This window comes from Eumetopias jubatus, unplaced genomic scaffold (genome assembly GCF_037043125.1).
Source record: "Eumetopias jubatus isolate StellerSeaLion01/CBP00866 unplaced genomic scaffold, mEumJub1_p1.0 scaffold_11, whole genome shotgun sequence".
In the NCBI taxonomy this organism is placed as follows: Eukaryota; Metazoa; Chordata; class Mammalia; order Carnivora; family Otariidae; genus Eumetopias; species Eumetopias jubatus.
Genome location: NW_028274817.1, coordinates 123,032,072 through 123,048,094, shown reverse-complemented (window position 1 = coordinate 123,048,094; position 16,023 = coordinate 123,032,072). Strand labels below are relative to the sequence as shown.

The following is a 16,023-nucleotide window of genomic DNA, read 5'->3' as shown; positions in this document are numbered from 1 at the left end:
ACCACATTTTTCCAGTATAGAAGAAGAGCCACTTAGACCAGCATAGAGCTTGAGCTGTCACATTCTTATCCCCACACTCCTAAGAATGGGTGTTGAACGTGTATAAATGTGCGCTCCCATTTCATGAGTGTCCCAGAAGGCCGGGGTTACTCCTCCCAACCTGATCCCCTGTAGTTTGTCAAAGATAAGCCATACTTGAGGGGCTCCAGCCTGATTTGGACATGTAAAAAGACAAAGATTCTGCAGAAATTATTTGGATTAGAAACAAAGGAGACAGCTGGTAAATAAGCAGGTCAGTTTTTCTCATTAAGGTATGGGGAAAACAGTCGGCCGCGTCCTGAATGCCCTGCTCACCTTCAGCAGAGAAGGAAGAACAGTCTTATCAGGTAAGGTCATTCCGCTTCGCAGCTCTGCAACGCCTGCCTCGCCCTTCATTAATCCACAGGGGCAGGCGGGAGGAAACCTGTGACTCTTTATCACCAAGACACCGACAAAAACAAGGCAGGCTGTCAGGAGTCTCCATTTCAATTCCACGATTCAAAAATAAAAGTCAGGATTATTCTTCTCCTCTCTTGTTCGCTTCTTGTTTATCTTGCCAGGGAGGCTCTCATCTGATCACCTGTGTTGTGAGTTTGTCTTTTTCATTGTCTGAGTTTTACTGGATTTGAGAAGATTGCAAAGGTTTGTGATCACGGCCGCATCTTCTTGCGGCTTGGAAGGCTGCTTTAGAGAGAACCATCACAAACTCATGGAGTCTGTTGGACAGGATTCCGGGAGAGCCTGGCAGCTGGGCTCTCTGTCAGAGTTAAATAAATAGCAATTGGGATGGCCAGAGAGAACCAATATGAGGAAACAGTTTCCCAGCATTTGCTGGGGTCTTTTCACCTGTGGAACCCAAGTGATCTAAAAGGAAGATAAATTAGGGCGCCTGGGTGGCTCAGTTGGTTAAGCGACTGCCTTCGGCTCAGGTCATGATCCTGGAGTCCCGGGATCGAGTCCCACATTGGGCTCCCTGCTCGGCGGGGAGTCTGCTTCTCCCTCTGACCTTCTTCCCTCTCGTGCTCTCTATCTCTCATTCTCTCTCAAATAAATAAATAAAATCTTTAAAAAAAAATAAAAGGAAGATAAATTAGAGGCACATTCTGTTCTACAGATGGTTTCCTTCAGCCTGCCTTGGGCGTGACAAGCTTAAAGGACATGTGACTGAGTGATGTAGATACATCTTCCCCATTGTGTGGGCTCTATTTTGATGGTGTATTTCCCCCCTTCTGGGTCTTTACCTTGACAAAAGGGAGCTGTCTCCTGTGCAGGGAGATGAAAGAGCTGAAGCAAATTCTGAATTTCCCTCTATCCTTGCCTTCCCATCACAGGATATTAATAAGACCTGGGAGAGTGACTCCAAAGATGGGTAAACTATGACGCGCTGGGCCAATCTGGCCATACTCATTCATGTATTGTCGTTATGTATTACGGTGGGTTTTGCTCTACAATGGCACAACTGAGTCTATGTGACAGAGACCGCACTGCCTAAAAAGCCGAACACGTGTACTAACCGTACTCTACAGGGAAAGTTTGCTGACCCTTGTTTGGAGGTAAGGAACCAGAGACCCAGAGTGCAGAGATAGTTTTTTCAAGACCACAGAGGCAGGTAAGGTTGGACGCAGGCACCATGTTTGTTTTTAGGGCTTCCTGATAGAGTCATAAGTTCGTCTCTAACATTTACCAAAAACGTTAACACTCATCACATGGTGGCACGTTCTCTATCACAAATTAACTTCACCTGTAAGAGATGTCTTTGTGTAATGACAGCAAGGAAGAAAGGAGAGCGCGGACGGATAGATTGCCAGCATTTAAGTTGGGGCTGTTTCCTCCCAAACGATATTTCGGGCTACACTTCACTCACACCGTGCCCACCTGCATTAAGGATGGAATGCCACTTTCTAAATCATTCAGAACCCGACCAATGGTTATGCAACGGCAGGCTGCTAGCGAATTTGCTCGCTGGTTCCTGTGCACAGTTTGTTCATCACTTGTGTTCTCTACCTCTTAAGTCTATGGAAATCAGTTTAACTGAGTTCAGAAGTGTGTGGGCATGGATGGGAATTCTTTTGACTCTATTAAATGGGGAAAAAATCTGTCCTCATTTTTCTAAAAATGGTTATTTTAATCAATTCATGAATCTTGCAGAGATGTGAAAGTGAAGGGCACCTCTGGTCTGAGGGGTTGCAGAGTCAGAATCCCATCTATGAACTCATAATAACAGACTGATACACACAACGGGGAAAATCATTTTTCATCACTTCAATATTGGGACCAATTTCATGTTTGACCTCGGAGGCTTGCCTGCATCCTACTTCTTGAATATTTCACGTGGGTTAAAAATTACATTGATATTTCCAGCCATTTCCAGAAAAACAAATTGGAGTGTGGCTTGTCAGACTTTCAGGGAAATACAGAGGGGCCAAAAAAAAAAAAAAAGTTCATTGATGGGACAAAGAGGGCTGTTGACTTTCCCTCCAAAAGTTCATGAACTTTCTTTCCTGTTTGGGTAGTTTTATTATTTATAGAAATTGAGTCATCTCAAGATGGACTTCAAAAACACATATTAAACTTTTCCTTGGGCGTTTCCAGCGCTGCCTGGAAAGATTTGGTAGAAAAGTCCGCAGCGCTCGGAGTTAACTGGAAAGTTGAGAACTTCTCAGGAACATGCTCAGTATGGGTGTGCTATCTTCCCAGCTTACCTTGACGGTAGGGTTGAAACCTCTGAATGTTCCAAGGGTTAGGATGACAAAGAGCCATGTTATGAAGGGATCCTGCCCCTTTTCCCAAACTCCCCCTTGTTTTAAGACCCACGCTTTAGTGCAGTCTGTGGTTCGTCTATGTCTGTGGTTTCTGAAGCTTTACTTGGGATGGAGCAGGTGCAGAAGATTCAGAACTGTCCTGGAGCAGAGTTATCCTTGTAGAAGACCAGTGCCCCCCAGAATTGTCACGTGTTCCTTTAAAAGGAGTTCCATTTTTCAGACGGTTTGTGATTTGACTGCAAGCCAAACGCTACAACACTCATGGAAGGCTGTCAGATGCAGGCGCTCCTCAAAAGCTCAGAGATACACAACCGTATGAATGTGGTTCACATGCTTCCAACCAGCATTTCCCAACTGCGTTGGGCAGGAGAAGCTCTCTGTCTCGGGAGAATAACAACCTCCCACACACCTGCATTGCATGAAATACGATGTTGGAAGGGCTGCACGATGTTATTAAAAAGCAGATTATCATTCTGGAGGCCTGGGGATGGGGCTGGAGAGGCCCCCTTTCTGACAGGCTCCCAGGTGGGGCTGATGCTGCTGGTCCATAGACACTGAGAAGCAAAGGCATGGGGACCACCCACGAAAGTTGCAGCTTCTGTCTTCCCGTGCTTTGTTCCTCCTTCATTCGAACCACCCGGTATTGTCCGTCCTTAGTTACTGTGTTTGAATCCCCACCAAGTCAAGCACAGCTGCACATTATAATCACCTGAAAAGCTTTTAAACTAGCCCAAGAGCGCCTGGGTGGCTCAGTCAGTTAAACATCTGACTCCTGCTTTCAGCTCGGGTCATGATCTCGGGGTCGCGGGATCGAGTCCCGCATCGGGAGTCTGCTTGGGATGCTCCCTCTTCCCCTCCTCCTGCTCGCTCTCTGTCCATCTCTTTCTCTAAAAGAAATAAATCAATCTTTAAAAAATTAAATAAAAGAAAACAGCCAGGTCCCAGAACGATGAATTCAGTATCTCTAGGACACTGTCTGGACTTTTTTTTTTAAATTGGGGGTGACATTAATAGAACATAAAATTAACCATTTAAAAATGTACAACCTAGTAGCTTCCAGCACATTCACAAGCATGAACTCGACCTCGTTTCTGCACATTTCATGGCTCCCAGAGAAACTCTGTACCCATGAGGCAGTCACTCCCTGATACCCCCGGACCTCAGCTCCCTCCCGGCAACCTAGTAAACTGCTTTCTGCCCCTATGCATCTTCCCATTCTGGACATTTGATATGCATAGAATCATACAATATCTGCTCTTTTGTGTCTGGCTCTGTTCACTCAGCCTGAGGCTCTCAAGGATCAGCCGCACGGTAGCAGGTGTCAGAAGGTTATTGCTCTTTATGGCCCAGCACTACTCCACAGAGGGGCTGGACCACATTTTGTGGATCGGTTATCTGTTGACGGACATATGGGCTGTCTTCGGCCTTTGCCGGTGGTGACTAGCACGGCTATGAATGTTCACTGGCATACCTCTGTTGGGACAGCTGTTTACATTTTTTTTAGATCTATGCCTATAGGTGTGGAACTGAAGGATCATAGGCTACTTGCATTTTTAATTTATTGAAGAAATGTTTTTGACAGTGGCTGTACCACCTCACATTGCCACTGGACACTGCTATTTTTTAAAAGTACCCCATTGAGTTCTGTCCCCACCCAGAGTGGACAAGGATGGTCCCACAAGGCAGGTTGTCTCTGTTAACACTCCTGACACATATTTGTTTAATTCAGTGGGGTCCCTGGACATTAGCCGGGGACTTGTTAGAAGTGTAAATTCTTGTTTCCCATGTGAGATCTACTTAATCGGAAACCCCGAGGGTGGAGAAGGGCAGTCCCCATTTTAAGCAGGTCCTCCGGAGGACTTTACGACTTCGGAACTGATGCCCTCCACACAACTGCATCACCTGCAATGTGTTCACTTAATCCTACATCCTGTGCATATTCCCACATTGTGAATCATGATTTGAAAGTACAGTTAAATACCTGTATATGTGATTCTAAAACAAAACAGGCCCATTTTGTATTTAACTGTTCCTTTTGGGGGGTGGGGACAACATTTGGGTCTTCCCATTGTTTTTGCCTAATATAAATAGTACTCAGTGAATATTCTTGGCAATAAATGTTTGCCAACATGTCTGAATATTTCCACTGGTTAAGTTTTGAATTATAATTAGCAGATTACAGTCCGGACCCCTTCCTCCTTTACACGGGGTTGGTTAATTCAGTGGGTGTGGGTTTTCCCTGTGCGTGGAAAATGGATACTTTCATACATCCCAAGTGAGGAAGACGATAGGGAACATTGGTGATGCCTAGCACATTGTTGCTGTGTCACCAATTATGGGTTGATTTACTTCCCAAATCGGGGTTGGGGAGAGGATAAATATAGAACCGTATGAATGCTCTAGATTTCCAGTCTCCCTCTGTGTTTTTTTTTTTTTTCCAATATTTAGGATGCTCTGGCCAGCTATTTCATTTCTCAGTCCGTGGTTTCCCTGTCTACAACTGAAGAGAGCTCGCAGAGCGGTTCAGCATCATCAGGTGAGAGAATGAACAAGTGGGGAACGCACTCATTCACTGAAACACGATGCAACTTCTGACATATTTTCCTGACTCTGTCCGCTGCTTTGAGAAGTTCACTCCTAGGGGATGCCCCGCCAAGGAATATCCTCATTTGATATGAAGCTTTAATAAGCCTGCCTTAAGCGGTGTTCTTGGCTCTGAATTCTTAAGGGGCCACAGAATCTTTGTTCTTTGCATGTGCATAGTTCCGTGCCTATTTGAACCCACAACTCAAATTTCTGGGTGTCCCTTCATCTCACGTAGGGTTTGTAAACAGTATATTCCTAGATTATATTCCACTTCTTAAAAAGAAAAGCCATGGATGAGGGACTGCATCACTGTTATATGATTAGGTTTGGTTTGAGTCCACTAAGAATTTTTACCTTGCTTGTATGCTTGTTTTTTTTTTTTTTAAGATTTATTTATTTCAGAGAGAGCGTGTGTGCACAATGGGAGGGGGGAGAGGCAGAAGGAGAGAAGCTAAAGCAGACTCCCCAGTGAGCATGGGGTCCAACACAGGGCTCGATCCCACAACCCTGAGATCATGACCTGAGCCAAAATCAAGATGCGTAACCGACTGAGCCACCCAGGCGCCCCTTGTATGCTGGTTTTTATGCACAGCAATTTTGCTCTGTCATTGGTTTGTACAGTCAAAAAAAAGCCCAAACAAGGAAAAATGTGGGAAAAAGCAGCCGAGGAATAAGGCCCACAAATGTGGAGACTCTAATAAATGAATACTTGAACTTGATAAATTCTAGTCAACGTGGAAAACTCTTCTTGACGGTGTGACATCAAGTGTACAGATACCATAGAACAAAACAACCTGCCCAGTCTGAGACGATAAGAATCAAGAACCCAAAACAAGTTCCCAGAGCACTTAACATAAAACATACGTTTGGAGGACATCCCAGGTATGAGGAGGAACACAGCCTTGTTGCATCTTCCTGATAACAAAAACTGTAAATAATTCCTCCCTCTACTTCCTTTTTTTTTTTTTTTGCCCCTGATGCAGAGTTAAGGGGAAAATTTAATATTGTCGGTTAGCATATTTGCTTCCAAGGCCTTTCCATGTTTATGCTGTGCTATTTTATATCCCTCTTTACGGAGGTCACCCCAAATCCTTTCTACAGAAGAGGCAGCAGAGAAATAGAAAAGCAAAACCGAGCAAGCCAACAGATACAGTGAGGTGCCAGACATACTTGGTAGTGCTTTGTCTTTTCCAAACCTCCATAGCTTGGTCCCTACTTCACTGGAAACTAGGACACCAATGTGAACATAAGTAACACCGTCCATTTCCACAAGTTGCCCGTAACAAGTCTTGGCTTTCGCTCTCAATTAGGGAAATTTCTAAACCTTGAGAGGTGCCGCCAATGATAATAGGCTATAGAGCTGCTTTCATAGCTTTAAAAGATCCTTTGCCCACCCAGTCCCTGCACCATCAATGATATTTCTTGCAACAAAGATGGGTTTCGAAAAGACGATTCTGGAGCAGATCAGAGGAGATTTTGGCATGTTTTCATGAGCCCAAAACGAGAAGGCATGGGATCTGTAAAAAACAGAGTGCTTTGGACTGCTTACGGAAGCAGAGAGCGGCGTCTGTCTTTTCGTTCCCTTTTCTCTTTCCTGGTGAAATGGGCACTGTCCCCAGAGTTTCAAAGGGAGGACTTGCTAAGGGGGCAGTGTGAAAAAGGGAAACCCGAAGACACCCTCAACCTGCACCAGGACCCATGCTCCCACGGCAAATGGGATTAGCTCTGTGTTTCCTGATGGGGCAGCTGAGGAGAGGAGGGATGCACCTGTAGCCGTGACTTTATGCCGGGTCTCCGGGCAAGCCTCCCTCAGCCTGTTGCCGCAAAGAGGCTTGATTTCAAGAGTTAAAGCCCTCCCCATCCACCCGAGCATCTCCCTCGTCCTGGAAGAAACGTGGTGACTCCGGGCTTGCTCCAAGGGACACGAGGTGTGATTCAGCCCCCTTTGGATGCGTCTGCTTCCCTAAATGTCAGAAGCAGGGAGCAGAGCATCATTTGCATGTGGAGTGCAGAAGGCAGCTCTTCAAGGGCGAGCAGCCCAGCAGGAAAAGGGGCTCCCCCCCCCCCGCCCATGGAGAAGGAAAAATAAAAAAGTAAGCAAGAGGCTTTCTTTCGGGCGGAGCTGACCAATGCAGGCTTAAATAAAAACGGAGGTATTGGTTGGAAACCCGCAGCCTTTCTTTCCTGTTAATCACTTTGGATTTGCTGCAGCCTGAGAAAGACACATTTGTTATGCAGACAGTGTTCATTGTCAGGGGCTGATCAGGAATGCAGTGGTGCCTGCCACGAAATGAATTAGCTCTCTGAATACCAAACTGGAAAACCAACTCGAACCAGAGCGTGGCACACTGACTCCACCGGGGTTAAAATATACCAAGCACCCATAAGAGCGCGCTTTGTGACCGCTGCTAATTATGGGCTATTTTTAGGAACAGCATCGAGCGACGAAAGATCAGGAAGAGGGGACAGCGGTGCGCCCAACAACACAGCTCATTTATGACGCTGGGCTTCGCAAGCCCTCTCTCCAAGCCCATTTCCCAGGCTCTGGAAGGGCCTTTATGTGTTACTCAATAATTTATTACTGACCCGCCTTATGAATGTTGGGAATGTCAGCTATTCTGAGCATGTGCTCTCGGAGGGAATGAAAGCGAAGCTTCAGTGTGCCCACAGAGAAAGGCAAAAAAGGCTCCGGGGACATTCTCTCCCTGCCCTTGGTGTCAGCCTGGAAGACTCAGGTGACGGGGACCCAGGCAAGGAGCCCATTATGGAGAATGTGGTGTGCAGGAAGCAGTGAGCTCCAAATGGCTATTTAGGACACAAAGAGGGGAGTAGGGGGCACACCTCTGGTTGTATTCTGGTGGGCACCCACTGAGTCTGTCAGCCAGGTGGCTTTCATCGTTGTCCACTGTTCCTCTCGTTAACTTCCACGTTCTTGCACTTCCCAGCACAATACAAAGCTCAGATCCCCAGCATTTGAATTGCCCTTGGACCAGACCTATTGCCCGTGGCTGACCTTCAGCCTCCCCACTCAACTTCAAGGCTTTGTAGCTTCTAACTATCACCATGGCGGTGCTGTGAAATCAAGGGAAAGGAAAGTCCCCATCTTCATGTTCCGTAGCGTGTTCTTGCATGGGTGCGGCTCCTTTGATTAATGATAACAAGTGCACCCCCTCCCCCAAGTATCTCATCTCAGGAGGATGTGCCAGCCAACCAAAGCTGTGCGCGCACGCGCGCACGCGCGCACACACACACACACACACACACACACACACACACATACACACACAGAACCAAGGACAACAGCAACAGTAAAAATCCAAGTGGGGGGGAGGGACATCTTATCTCATTACCTATGGGAGGAAATATCCATTCAGCCAACTATCCATGCACACACACCATATCCCACTAGGAGGGAAGGAAGCACGTTGGCATGACCCACTAGAGAAGACAGCATTCATTCATCAAACTTTTATGGGCCTGGCATTGCAGGATGTCCAGGTAATATAGATTTGTCTTTTTCTCGAGAGATGCATATCCCTCCAAGAGGCTGTGCGTCACCGATCACAGTGTCCCATTTTGTGATCATTGAGACATGAGGACTTGGTGTCGTGTGGTGCTTTCCTTGGGATGCCCCCGCCTACAGCATTTCCCCCAAATGCCACTATTCCCCAATTTTGAGAGATAAAGGTATTGATACACAACCACAGAAGGAAAAGTTCCTGCCTCTCTGAATCCCCCTCGAGGTTAAAGCGTTGGTCTTTGTGCTGCCTTGATTTTGTTGTAGGGACAGACACCACCTGTCACACATGACCCTTAAGGATCTGGGGTGTGAGAGCCATAATTCTCATCTCAATACATCTTTGTCTCCTTCAGAAAGTCCCAGGGGAAATAATTCTAGGGAAGTGGCTCTCAAGTGGGGGATATCTGGTAATGACTGGGGTTATCTTTGGTTTCCGAAACTGCTGGAGGTCAGGGCTGGTATCTCGGGGATAGAAGCCAGGGATGCCGCCACACGTCTCACAAGGCACAGACAACCCTCCCACTCAGAGAATCACCTGGCCCAAAATGTTGGTCATCTCAAAGTTGAGGCCCTGCTTTCAGGAGTGGTTGTTTTCGGATGCCTGGCAGGTTGAAGCCTACCTGAAATAGTCGGGCCTGAACTTGACAAACCAGTAAACAGAAATGCTTAGGAAAGTCATTTCGCAAGGGGCTTATTTCTTCTGAATGTGCCACACAGGCTTTCGGGATCCCATAAAACCCCATCCCGTCTGGACCACCCGAGACAAAACACAGGCTCTCCTGGGTGTCAGCAATGTGCGGGTCATTCCTGGGAACGTGGGCCATATTGGATGAGGCTGTGTCCCCGCCCAGCAGGGAAACCCCGGGTGCCTGCGGCTCCTTCCCCGTTTTCCCCTCTGAAGGCAAACCCCGCCTGAGACAGTAGGACTCTGTGTCTGAGCACTGGGCCATTTTAAAACCTGTCTGAGATTCCTGACGAGACCGAGAAACGGCAGTAATGACACCCACCCTGGGTCTGGCCTTTCCCGGGCATGTTGGAGCCCACGGAGAGCAGCCTGGTCATCGATTAGAGTGTCGTTGGATAGAGAAAGGAAGAAATGTCCTCTGTGTTCTGTGTGCAGTGAGATTAGGCAGCATTTTCAAAATATGAGGGTTGGTAGGTTCAACGGAAAATCTGAGTTTACCTTATCAGATTAGGTAATTTCTCAAGGATGCTTCTCCTGCTATCAAGCCTATGTGCATCGTTTCTGAAACGTGAGTCCTGAGGTTCTGCACATGTAACGGGCCCCACTCCCTCCCTCGGGAAATTGGGAGAAGAGGGAATTTGCAAGCAGTGCATTGTGTGAGCCCCGGGAATTAGTGCAAGCTTCTTAATCAGCAGGCGATCGTTTGGCAATGCACGTTGGGTAGTGAACAATGAAGCGATGAATGGGTTTCTTATTTATGGAGCGTTGGAGATGGCTGGACTTTTCCATTGAGGATTCAAGAATGGCAGGTCTGTGTTTTTACACGGGGTAGGTGCCCTGAGGCTGAGGCTCCACAAAGGCATCCCCCTAATCATCATCCAGCAAGTGGATGATGTGCCCTGTTCCATTCTGCCGTTGGCGTGTTATTCATTGGGCTGTCCTGGGTAGAGGGGTGCTTACCTCGTTTGTGTGTGACGCTGGGTATCCGCAAGGTGGTAAGTACTGGACATGATCCCAGAGGTCAGGGCTGGCCTCCTCCTCCTGGAATCAGATTGCATCCCTGGGACACTGCAGGGAACTCACTGACTGGGTCTGAGAGGACCCAGATTCTAAGAAGAGGGGCGCAAGTCTACGGCATCACGGCCTCGAGCCATCCCTTGTCAAAGGGGCGGAGCCACGTGCTCACTGTAGTTGACCCACACGTTCTGTCTCATCCAGCACATAACAGTGGAGGCCTCTCTGGAGTCTGACCCTGGCTTCACGAGGTTATTCCCTAATCCACAATAATAGAGACTTCCTTGCTGACAGGTTAGCTTCTGTATTTCCTCTGCACGCACCTCCCCCCTTACCCTGACTTCTCTTGTTTTTGTCAGGTCAGAGCCTAGCCTCTGCACACGTGAACATGAACGTGCCGCCTGTGTAGGCATGCCTCTCATTCCCGACAGAGATAGCAGAGAACGTGTCCATGACGGAGCCGTCGCCTCTCATTCCCGACAGAGATAGCGGAGAACGTGTCCATGATGGAGCCGTCGCCTACACCGGGAGACACATGCCAGGAGACAGGCGACCGATGCCCGCAAAGAACCAAACGCAAAACGGAACTCGGGCTCACCACCTGCAGCGGTGGCTTCTCCGTCTCCCACAAACACTGACCACAACCCCGGGGTCTCCCCGCCACCCTGTACTTTGCACGGCTGCCATGAGAAACTAAATGTAAATCCCTTCCCAGAGACACCTGTGAGCCCACCGACTGCCATCTTCCCTTCCACCAACATGAACGTTTTACCAAAGAGCGATTCGTTATTCAAACTGATCTGATGGACTTGAAATGTTCACTCTGTTCGATTTGATTCCATCAGTGACGACTCAAAACGGACTTTCTCCTTAGACTCAGTATGGGCTCATATTAGATACGGGCCTTTCTATACAGGCATCTGTATAGATGTTACTGAAGTTACTAAATCATTACGTTGCATTACCTGAGGTTTTATTCTGCTTTTCTTTTAAAACACCTCTACCTGCCAAATAGCTTCACCTATGGGTGAGAAAATTCATCAGCGAATTTCCTATTGCCCAGGGATGCGTTTGCAAGACACTTGTCGTTTCAGTATTTGAGCATTCCCCTACAAATTATATTACTCTCATTGATGTTCTTCATTTTCATAGCAATTGCCACTTCTGAACCTTCACTGCATTATCTCCCGGGAGGGTGTCCTGACCTCACACGCATCCGGTAGGTTTGAGACTCCTTCCCGTGCAACCAGGAATCACTATGTAACTTTCCTGTCCAGAAAATTTGCCTTTCAGTCCTTAATGTTATAAACTTGTGCTTTGTTTCCCCATCGCTGTCTTAGCTTGACGCAAGAAATGAGCAACATGCCAAACGCTTGAACCGTAATATGCTTTCATCACAGCTTCCCCACACACACCAAATAAAAACTCTAGGAACTTTATAAGGAAGATATTTTATACGGAAGGACAAACCGGGCAGCATCTCTGATAAAACGGATGTGGGTTTGACAGCAAGCCATTTGTAGACTTGAGTGGTTTCCTACCTACCATACGTGTCTTTCTTTCAAGGGAGTGAGACTCTTTCTCTTCTCCCCCCATGCACATTCTGCGTGATGTAACCACAACATACCTTGCTCATGTTCATTGGGCGATGTTCAAGGTCTTTCCCTCGAAATTTCATCCACCATTTAAGGTCTGAGCCAAGATGGAACCACGTCCATGAATACTCCACGCACTGTTCTCTCTTTCTAAAACCCCAGAGCTTTTATAGTATAGTTCCTTGTTGGCCCAATGCGAGTGTCGACTCAACGCCATCCCATGTTTCACTCGCTTCTTCAGTACCCGTTTACTGATCATCTACTATGAGCCCAACCAAAGGCTCGATCCAAGCACATAACAACAGGGAGAGAGAGATATTTGATGCCTGGCTCTTAGAGTTTAAAATCTTGGAGCAGAAACAGACATCAAGCAGAGACACACACAAGATGTTTATTTATTAAGATCATGAGTCCCACTTCAAGAAGAAGAACATCTATATAAGACATGGACCGGTCTCATATAGATCTCAGCTTCTCTGGGTGAAATTCCCAGCAGTGTCTTGAAAGGAAAAAAAGAGAGAGAGAGAGACAGAGAGAGAGAGAGAGAGAGAGAGAGAGAGAGAGAGAGAAAGGGAAAACTAAAGAAAAAGACAAGAACAAGACACCTTCTGGATGAATAATTCCTATTACTGTGTATAGATTCTTTGCAACAGCACCCACCTTTGTGTTCACAGAAGTCATAGTGCAGATTTGAGATATTCCAAACATTCTCTGATGCTTTGAGTCTCTGTATGTACAGACCTCTGACTGGGACAGGAGAGTACGTTGCCCTTTTCTGCACACCAGATTAAAACATCTAACGCATTCTCGAAGTTGGGAGTTGCTCACTGGCCCATCTGAGCCCCCTTGATTGCCCCTTATCTGCAGCCCACAGTCAATACATCCATCTAATCCCTGGGTCTCGTTCCTCAGGATCTTATAAAATATCCCCACCACCTCCTAGATCTTATTCGGTAGAAAGATACTCATTATATTCCTTTCAAAACCCATGTTTTTTCTCAACTTTCTGCTCTGTACCATGATGGAGAACACTTCCAGCAGATTCCCCATTTCCGTCCTGAGCATTCTCTCCCCATCCCACCCCACCCCTGAAGGTTGATTTACACCAGAAGATTATAGCAACAGCCTATCATCATGGCATTGGTCAAATTTCAGACAGTTTACCTGCTTTATGTGACTTCGCCTCAGTAGACAGACCTCAGACATGATTTGATGGCTGCTCAAAAATCCACTTGAGAATCAAGCAACACGTAGTCAGAATTGTGAATACCTACAATAAAGCAGAATGTAAATCATGATGAGAGAACACAAAACTGCTTGCTCTGGTCTCAAACCCTTTGGACCTCGGGCTGGTTGCTGAATATAAGCTTAAAGGTCTGAATGTCTGCTATTTGCAGCTGTGAGCACCGGTACAGATCATCATGTTTTGACCTCTTTATTGAGGTAGACACCGAGGGAGGAAATAGAATGTCTGTGTCATTGTTAGAGAGTATTTCCCCATTGCTTGGTCTCTTATTATTCCATTGTGTTTTGCTTTTTGTGCTGTGGAATACTGTTATTATTTTTTTTAATTCTGTGGCATTACTGCTGAAACCAATCCAATGGACACAACTGGAGGGTAGCAGAACACGCCACCACAAAATATGCCACTGTGATGACAAATGTGATGACTGTGAGCTCTAGCCACTTGAAAACCAGCAGGTGGAGGGTCAGGGTTTCCCTGACGAACCTTGAGAGACGATGGACTCTGAGAAACAAACTGAGGGTTCTAGAGGGGAGGGGGGTGGGGGGATGGGTTAGCCTGGTGATGGGTATGAAGGAGGGCACGTACTGAATGGAAAAAAAAAAATGGCAGGGCTAAAAGAGGCTCTAAACTTATCGTTCATGATCTGATTTGTAATTGTGTGATTCTAACTATTTTGTGATGAATGTGCACAATCATGTATTCAGTTTTCTTGATGTGTTAAAAAAAAGTAAGGTTATTTCAGGTAAAAGAGCATTTATCAAAGTATGGTTTTCTATGAAAAGCAAGAACTGGAAATTATTAAATGTACATTAAAGGCATAAAAATATAATATCATAGAGCCAAACAATGGAATAGTAACAGACTTTAAAATAAACAAGAAATATGTACAAATATATGGATGAACTCTACAAATATAATATTAAATGATAAGCTTTTAATAAAATCTGGAAACATTTGAAAAAAAAAAGTAGAATTCAGTAATTCATCACTTACAACACCCACTGCCTGTCATAACAAGTGCCCTCCTTAATACGCATCACCCATCTGACCCAACCTCCACCCATCTCCCTCCAGTAACCCTCAGTTTGTTCTCTATCCTTAAGAGTCTCTTATGGTTTGGGACACCTGGGTGGCTCCGTCGGTTAAGCGTCCGCCTTTGGCTCAGGTCATGATCCCAGGGTCCCCCATCGGGCTCCCTGCCCAGCGGGAAGCCTGCTTCTCCCTCTGCCTGCCACTCTCCCTGCTTGTGCTCTCTTCTCTCTGACAAATAAATAAACAAAATTAAAAAAAAAAAAGATTCTGAATTCTAAAGCCACTTCTTTGGATGATCCATTTCTTCTGGGTATCCCTCATGTATACAGGATGTAGATGTGTTCATAAACGTCTGTCTGTTTTTCTGTTGTTAACCTGTCTTTTATTACTGGGGTCTCAGAAGAAAAGGATTTCTTTCCACTACACAATCCTTTATGTAACTGTAGGTCATTACTTTTCCCTGAAACTCTTTTACACAGTTTCCTAGTGTTTATAGCATAATAACCTCAGCCCCAAAATGAAAATATAATTTCTTATTTGCTGAGGATGGAACAGTATGGCCATTAATGACTTTCTTTTATATTGTCTTTGATGCTTGATACGAATCATCTTTGATACTTGAATTTAATACATACTTACGGTTAAATTGTTTGCACTTATGTTAATCATTAGATTCAAGGATTATCTTTATAGTTACCACAAAAAGCTTGGGAAAAGTTTCACTTGTGAATCTTGAAGCAGACCGATGTTTTCTCAACAGTTTGGCTACTATACTTTCGTTCCTAAAGCCTGTGCTTATGACAGAAAATAAGACCTAGTTTGTACATAACCTCAGGGTTTTTAAAAAAATATTATCTTAGTTCATAACAAAAGAATTAAACCTGCATGCAATAAACATTTGGTGAGCACCAACTATGTGTTGATAAACGTTCTAAGGGCAGGCACAGGGCAGTGAAAAGGACAGGTAAGGTCACTCTCGTGAAGCCTATTCATACAATAAAGCAAAATGACTTATGCCACCATGGTGTCTCGTATGTTGGAGGATTTGAAAGAGATGGGATGGTCACAATGTCCCAGGAGATTCACAGTGATTCCGAGTTGGCTGGTAGAGCTGATATTCTCGACAAGTGGTTGGGCAAGTTTACCTGCAGAGATGACACTTGGACTCTCCTCATGATGACAGGGGCCAGGAGGATGCAGAGCCTGAGGAAGTGGGCTGGTCACTTCATAGGACAGAAGAAAGGACTAGTCAGAGGCTAGTGAGTAAAGAGTGGAGTAGGAAGGGAAGAGGCTCAAGAGGTGAGTAGGAAGCAGGGACACTTGGAGACTTGGGGTCTTGGGCACGAGTTTGTGTGTCTTCCTGGGCTTAATGGGAAGGCTTTGGAGGGTGTTCAGCTGGGATGTGTTTTTGCCAAAACTCATTCCATCTGCAGTGTGAACATATAGCAGTGAGGGAAGCGCGAGGAGAAGCAGCAAGAGACAGACCAGCAGAGTGGTGTAGGAATGAGAGCTCAAGGCCGTCTGGGCTACCATGGCAGCGGTGG

At 46.0% G+C, this 16,023-nt stretch overlaps 1 protein-coding gene across 1 annotated transcript in view; it reads right to left on the bottom strand.

Annotated features, from left to right (window-relative positions):
* The window catches only part of PUDP (pseudouridine 5'-phosphatase), a 368,457-nt gene that overhangs the window by 74,023 nt on the left and 278,411 nt on the right, over positions 1–16,023 (bottom strand). Inside the window, exon 6 of the transcript XR_015769493.1 lies at positions 13,366–13,471. The gene's annotated coding sequence lies outside the window, so the exon portion shown is untranslated. The remainder of the gene's footprint in view (positions 1–13,365; positions 13,472–16,023) is intronic.